The 6,664-nt window shown below is 36.4% G+C and overlaps 1 pseudogene; it reads left to right on the forward strand.

Annotated features, from left to right (window-relative positions):
* The first annotated feature begins 2,126 nt into the window (after positions 1–2,126).
* Positions 2,127–2,701, forward strand: LOC109246292 (60S ribosomal protein L18a-like; annotated as a pseudogene).
* Positions 2,702–6,664: the final 3,963 nt, after the last annotated feature.

The raw sequence follows: 6,664 nt of genomic DNA on the forward strand, positions 1-6,664 counted from the left end.
TTTTTCTTGGTTTGAGGCCAGTGGCTTGGTCCTGATACGAAGATTCTGAAGCTAAACAATCACCCGGCTACAGGTTCCCTGCGCTAGACTAGACCAGTAGAAGTAGGGATCCAGATAGATCCTATATAAACATCAGACATGAATGATCGTCACACTTACCAACAATGATTTTAAAAACTGTGTAGCTATTGGCTAATGCCTGACACCTGAAAAAGATCATGAGCTCCAGGGGGCAAGGCCTTTATTTTTCTGTTCAATACTGAATTATCCCAGTATCTAGGGAAGTACCTGATATATTTTAGAAGCTACATATACACACATATTTTTAAAACTGTAACTTGAAAAGTGTCAAATCCACAGTAAAACTGAGAGTACTACAATAAATACAAACGTTCACTAATTGTTAATGTGTGCCACATTTGCATATTCCTTTCTCTTTCTTCATCCCGAATCCACTGAAAGTAAGTTGCAGATGTTATAACACTATTCTTAAATAGTTAAGGAAGGAAGGAAAGAAAGAAAAAAAGGAAGGAACAAAGACATACATGCCAGCTATTCTTTTAATTCCTTTACTTTTAAATTTACCAAATCTTTGTGTTTTACCTTTACTCCCAGGATAACTTAGCCAAAGTATTTTCTTGTTTGTTTCATAGATACCTTTTACAGGACAAACTGAAGTCATTTACATGAATACTATTTCTGAATATTCTGCAAAAATATATTCAGTTTAAAGATAATTTAAGAAGCTACTATAAACCAAATGAGTCTTAAAATTAAATTTTTATTTAAATGGATGCATTTTAACCAAAAAATAATTCTTAGTTAAACAAGAAGAGAAAAATTGAAAAAAAGGCCAATATTGTGATGATCTAGCTTTTCTTCACTTTGACCTCTAGAAACAGTCTTTACTGGGTGCTTTTGCTTTACTTTGAGAAGAGTGACTTAAGAATTGAGGTACTTATAAATAGAGATAAGAAAAAAGTTATCTTCAGAAGTTTCAGTAGATCCTAAAGAATTTCTCTCTGGTAGAGGAATAAATTATCAACATTTTGATGGCATTCATAGATGGTCCTAGAGGAAGTGATAAAACATCAGTAAATTCAGGACAATACTATAATTAAACTTTAAGAAATTGGTAGTGGAGGAAAAAAATCAAAGGACTTGTAAAAGCATAAAACTGATACTAGGAAAATAAATCTGTAATTGGTTTCTTCAAAAGAATAAAGAACACTGTCATTCATAAAGGACCTACTAACTTTTCAGGGACTCAGATCTAGTAAATGGTAATATAGAGATAAAAGCTTAAATTCATCTGACTACATTTTACTCTACCCTAATATATAGCCTCCCATATACCAAGGAGACTATTTAAAGAACAGAAGAGTCTTGTTTTGGGAAGGTTTATATATTGTTCCTTCAAATTAAATGGAACTACTATATTGTATATGAATATTCAGTATCAGAATATTGGCCAACAGATTTGTTGATGGGGTGCTACAGTGCAAAGCAAATGCTTGCCTTATTTACATTCAGAGCTCAAAAGTTTCATATGTACATATATATATGAACTGCATATACATGTTTTAGCTTTTTAGTTACGAGATTTTATTATTACAGTGATCCTGCAAAGGAAGTCATAAAACTACTAGCATTACCATTTCAAGACAAGGTAACTAAGGAACATAAAGATTAAATGATTCATCCAATGTTACTCAGTTTGTTAGGGCTGCTGCAAAGACCACCCATACCCACTGGCTACCCCTTGTACTTTTTTTTAATGTTTGTTTATTTTTGAGACAGAGAGAAGAGAGAGACAGAGCACAAGAGCGGAGGGCAGAGAGAGAGGGAGACACAGAATCCGAAGGAGGCTCCAGGCTCTGATCTTTTGGCCGAGTCCAATGCGGGGCTCGAACCCATGAACTGTGAGATCATGACCTGAGCCCAAGTCGGCCGTTTAACTGACTGAGCCACTCAGGTGCCCCTGGCCACCCCTCGTATTAAGCAGTTTGTTACCTAGGGATTCAGACTTTTCAACATCTTTCTTACTATTGTTAATGGAGAGACTAACTAAGCTCAATTAAAATTACAAATACCTTCCTTGGATGGCAAGGAGAGCAGAGTTTGCCATGAAGGCTTTGGGCACCCCGCAAGAGTACAAAGCGCTGGGGTGCTGCCTGTCCACCCCCAAATGCCGCATTCTGCCCCTGTATCACATGTGAATCCCTGCACTTGATGCTGTGGCCAAGTCCCGCTTCTCCTACTCTGTGTCTCACCTGAAGATGAGGAAGTGTTCAGGGCAAACTGTCTACCCTGGACAAGTGTTCAAGAAATCCCCCTTGAGGGTGAAGAACTTCAGCATCTGGCTGTGCAATGACTCCCGCAGCAGCATCCACAACACCTGCCAGGAGTACCAGGACCTGACCACTGTAGGTGGTGTCACCCAATGCCATGGTGCCATGGGTGCCCAACACCATGACCAGGCCCACTGGATCCAGATCATGAAAGTGAAGGAGACTGCAGCCAGAAAGTGCTGCCCACTGGCAGCCAAGCAGTTCCACAGCTCCAAGATCGAGTTCCTGCTGCCCCACCGGGTCCTGTGTCACCAGCACAAGCCACGCTTTACCACCAAGAGACCCAACACCTTCTTTTAGGTGTAGAGCCTCCCTGTCCCCAGGTCTGCCCAAATAAACTCCTTGGGAAAACCGAACTATAAAAATAAATAGATAAATAAATAAATAAAATAATGAAATTACAAATAACTAACCAGATCTATCATTATTAGGAAGTTAATCTAAATGTCACTGATCATATAACCTTTTTCTAAATAAGATTCCTTAATCTGAGATTACACCTGTCTCACTTGCCATTTTCAGCACTGGACAGAGCAGGACTTCTCCCTTATCCTAATGTATAAAGCAAACATCAAGAGAAAGTGGAGGTATGCCTACACCTCAGAGTTATTACAAAGATCTTAACTGTTATCTAGATAAACTTTCTTAGTATTTTTGGAGTCTCTTTAAAAAATCTGATGGAATGCATGGTGGCTGTTTGAGAAAATAAAATAAATAAAACAAAGCAAAACTGAAAAAAAAACCAGGAAATAAAAAGTGGGGCAGATATAGATGGGACAGTTCATTCACTATAGGTTAAGAAACCCTGGTCTGGGAATATGGGATTGAATCAGTGCACTAGCTTTGGAACATAGTAAGAACTGAAAGACTAATAGATGACAGAGTTTTACAGATGAATTCACAATGAGTCACGAAGGAAAAGGAGACCAATGGCAAGGATGTAGAAGAACCTGGGCCAGAATATGCTATTCCTTCAGTAGCATGACTTAGATAACAATCTGTATCACTCCTTTCATTCCCCATTTCTTATAGAGACTATCCGTGGGCTATTTCACTTACCTGAATATCTAAAATAAATACATTCAAGGGAAAAGCAATAAAGGTAAATAACACAACATAGAAATAAATGAAGAAATCTTAAAAGTACTTTAGATCTCCCCAAAATGAAAAAAGAGAAATGTCTTCAGAGATATCTATACTATAAAGAGAACATTTTTTTATCATGGTTAATAGAGTTATAACCAGAAATAAATGGAAGAAGTCATATATGTGCACACATTTTTGTGAAAATCAGTACACGTGCCTATGCACACAAATTATGTCTGTGTCTTTATGTGCGTGAACGTATAATATACTATTTATCTATGTTTCTAGCTCTTAATATAATTTCTTTGACAATCTCATTGCTAATAGATTCAGGTGCAGTCTCTCAAGGGAAGTGGTGGAAAATATAGCTCTTTTTGAAGAATGGTAAAATAGACTAGATATTTTGTGAGCAGATTGGTGTGTACAATTTCCAAGTAAACTCGAAGGCAGTAAAATATGGAGATTAAAAAAATTATAAAAAATAAGTTGCTAAAAAGGTGATGGAATTTTGGAAACATACCTAACTCACTGAATTAGAATTTCCATATATTCGATTGCTATAAATATGCCTAAAATGTTAGCTATTAATTAAACTGGAGTTATAAAATAAAAAGCCAGTAATTTTAGAATTTTGCCAGAGTATCTCAGTAAACATGAACATAGTTCTAACCCATCGTGAGATGAAGAACAGGCTGCCTAGCAACCGTTTTAACTAGTTCCCCAGAGGTTCTCAAGAGAAAAATGGGTGTTTGGAGGGAGAGCATTTGTTTTTGTTTTTGTTCTTATATCAAAGTTGCAGGATCATTTCTAGCTTCTCTAGTCATTTTTCTTCTTGTCCTCATCATCTGAAAGAAATAATGAAAAAGAGGAAGCAAAGAAGGAAGCAAGGGAAGGAGGAAGAGAGGGAAGAATGAAAGATGGATAAAGATCAATATGGGCCGTCTGAAGCACTCACTCAGGAATTCAAACATAATAATGGAAATCGAAGTCAGGTTCTTCTGTTTATCATATACAGGCATATACACCTTTTTGTGGAATGCTCACAAATCAAATTCAAAGTAATGACATTGGCTGGAGAAACTACACATTCATTGAAATGTGTGACAGGAAAGAATATATGTTGGTGGCATTTCTTGACCCAGGATTCAAGGGCAACTTTGAAACTCTATGCCTACTTCATGAAGCCATAGATCACAAGGAAGATGTTCTCATAAAGAAAATGTGGCAGGTTAGGTCACTCTCCTCCTTCCAGACTTCCTGGTTAAGTAAAAGCACACTCATAAAACATTCACAGCATATTTTCATAGGATGTCCTATCATGTAAGTCCCTGACAGGGGAGGGAAGAGAAAGTGTTTGATGCTGATTCCAGAAACAGTAGCTTTAAGTGTTTCTTTTGAGAAATGTAGAGAGAGAGAGAGAGAGAGATGCACCCAGTTTTTACTATGTACCTTTCATATAGCCTTTATGAGTTTGGGAGGGAAGAACAAAGATGATTTCAGGTTAAATTCCAGAGTTAATGATGTGTTCATGAAAATGTAGAGAGCAAAAATTATGAGTTAAAAAGGTTATCATCTCAGGCAAAGCCGAAGCAGTGGTGGATCTGGAGCAGGATGGGTAAGTTACATACATGAGATGCTTAGGAACATAAATTACCTGTATTCTTATTTTATGCAATTGTTTTTATGGCTTTTGACTCCATTTTAAGACTCTGTGGCCAGTTGGGTTTAGTGAACATCATTTTGCAAGCCAACAATGCAAAAGTGCTTCAATGATAAAAACTGGGCTTTATAATCATTGTAATATAGAAACAATGTTCCTTCTAGAACTTACTCTGAGCCCTGGGTTCATTTGTAGCTCTATTATTGACCCCATATGAAACATGGAATTTATTTGCTGTTTAGTACTTTCCTGAAGAACAGAAGAGAAAGTGGTTCCATTGCTTTGAATTACCTGAGAAAGTTGCCATAATTTGCCATTTCCCAATGCAAAGCTGGATTTCAAAAGTTAGATTCTGACCTCAATGATGAATGTTAAGTGCCAAGACTGTATTTTAACTATGCTGAGGCATAAGACTTATATGTAACTCCATTTGTTTAGGTTATAATGAAGATTTATTTTGACACATTATTCTATGTATTTCAGCATCTTATCATTGATTGGGACATTATCAAAACAAAACCTTTTGTGAGGTAGGGAGGCTTTTTCCATTTTCATATTTTTTTATATTCTAGTTCTTCATGTTTCCTAAAGGTAAATAATGCATGAGAAAACCTGCAGTACCCTGACTAGCATTTTTCTTTAAATATTAAATACTGCTTTTGAAAATGTTTGAACTATGAATAGTTGTGCCCAATAATTTTCCGGTTAGAAATAAAGCTTGATATTTATCCATTCTCCCTTTGATGTCGTAGCACACTAATGCTCTGCAGCGTGGTTGACTACTGAATTCCACCCAAAAGTTATGAAACTTACAATTTCATGAAAAAACAAGGATACAGATACTCTTTGAAGGAGTGGTTTACATGTTTAATAGAAGGGTGTTTTTTTGGTTTTTTTTTTTTGGCAGTGGCTTTGGTTTCTTATTGATGTTGTTTTCACAGCTAAGGATATGTTCGATTTTATTTTTTTTTTCAATAAATGTCATGACAACCCTAAATTAAGTCCACTAATGTATAAAGGAAACGATTCCATGGATAATACCAAAGAGTACTTCACTTCAATTGCTGTAAACCTTCCAAAGGACAGTTTAAATTGCTCCTACCTACGTATGTATCTTATTTGAAAAAGTCTACAGCTTAGTAATCCAGATTTCCTACAAAGATCGAGAAAAATCCTCAATTTATGCAGTTGAGGATTTTTATAATGAGGAAAAAAATTACAGTTTACAAGTAAGCTAAAATAGGTGGTGCAGTGGCAGCTATTGAAGTCAGACATGAGTTGTATTCTAAAAATTTCCCAAATCATTCAGAATACTTAGTACAAAGTCCTCTTTCCTTCCTTACTTAGGGTTAAGGTGTTCTCATAAGGTCTCCCCACTGGGGACATCTTTACATGATTCATAGAAATCTTATACATAGCACAGGAAGAGTTGTAACAGGATAATGGTAATATACACGCATGCTGGAGTCAAACTACCAAACTCACTGACCATCGGACCTGGGAAAACTGTTCAATCTCTGTACCTCAGTTTCCTCATCTTCAAATGAAGATAATAATAGTGCCCACC

Source organism: Panthera pardus, unplaced genomic scaffold (genome assembly GCF_024362965.1).
Source record: "Panthera pardus isolate Hobbes unplaced genomic scaffold, ASM2436296v1 HiC_scaffold_11, whole genome shotgun sequence".
Lineage (NCBI taxonomy): Eukaryota > Metazoa > Chordata > Mammalia > Carnivora > Felidae > Panthera > Panthera pardus.